Raw genomic sequence first — 1,250 nt, 5'->3', positions numbered from 1 at the left:
GATAGTTTTCTTTTTTTTTTTTTTAATTACATTCTGAATGTTCTTTGTAATCTGTGAGCTTGTAATGACCCTACACACAGGTTGTGCAATTACTTTTTTTTAAAAATTACCATGCTTTTGCACTCAAGGACGTTTTGTTTGACAAAGCCGAGCCATCCTTGGCGCTATTTTTCTTTTTTGTATTTATGTATGGTACTTTTTGTGACTAACTATCTTTGGCAAACTTGGACTTCTTGATCTTGGACAGCCCCTCAACATCCTCTGGCACTGACATTTTCAATCACCGCAGTCTGTGGGGTTATAATGCAGCTTGCCTTGTCCAGATTAGCTCACTTACATAACCTTAATTTCTGAAGTTAAAAATAACGCAGAACAAAACCTAAGCTGGATCACACACGCAAACATTTATAGCTGTTATGGCTATGACTCAAGAATAAAAACATACATGCAAAAAGTGGGAAAACACACACTCACTGATCAGGAAAAGATAGATCCTGCCCCTGCAGAACAAGTGGGCCCTCTCTTACTATTTGCGTGTGTTGTTACATCAACGGATGCATGTGACAGCAGCTCCACTTCCACTCTTGCTTTTGAACGGATTAGTGAGAATTGGCTTAAAGCATGATCTACAGATTTTTTTGTGTGACACTCAAAGTGTCCATGATAAGCCAATGAAGGCAACTGGACTGGTCATTACTGGGGAAAAAGTTGTTTAGTTCGATGAATTCCATGGTTGACTGTGATCTTCACAACAGAAAATGACAAACTCATCATTTGTGGTTACAGCTGTATCAGTGTAATGTTTGGAAGCATTTAACCCATAGATTAACATTTTTATAGCCTAGATTCATGGTTATTTCGAAGAAGAAGCTAATTTACTTTGAACAAGATAATGCTTCCTAAAGCTCAAGAATGGTCCCATGGATAAATCAAAGGAAATTCATTTGAAATGAAAATAATGACCTGGTAATCTCCATTAAAGCTTTAAACGATTAGTTGATGCGATTGACAGATAAGTAATTGGTAAAAAAAATATTTTGATAACTGTGAAAGTCAATAGAAATATCGCAAAATCTTTTTTACACTTGGCTGAGGTGTAAAGTGCTGATGCACCATCTGTAATTATCCATAATAATAAACTAAATCTAGAAAAAATGGTAAACAGTTGAACAGGTGATATGAAGATCTCGTCATTTGTAGCCTACTGTTTACAAACTCGTTAATGAACGTGCTGACATTCTGTGTGTGTG

The 1,250-nt window shown here is 36.2% G+C and overlaps 1 protein-coding gene across 8 annotated transcripts in view; it reads left to right on the top strand.

Moving 5' to 3' along the window:
- Positions 1–1,250, top strand: part of ncor2 (nuclear receptor corepressor 2) — a 118,846-nt gene that overhangs the window by 32,768 nt on the left and 84,828 nt on the right. The window lies entirely within an intron of this gene.

The sequence above is a fragment of the Etheostoma spectabile genome, chromosome 5 (genome assembly GCF_008692095.1).
Source record: "Etheostoma spectabile isolate EspeVRDwgs_2016 chromosome 5, UIUC_Espe_1.0, whole genome shotgun sequence".
Classification (NCBI taxonomy): Eukaryota; Metazoa; Chordata; class Actinopteri; order Perciformes; family Percidae; genus Etheostoma; species Etheostoma spectabile.
The sequence above is the reverse complement of the archived record's forward strand: the minus strand, read 5'-3'. Positions and strand labels throughout refer to the sequence as shown.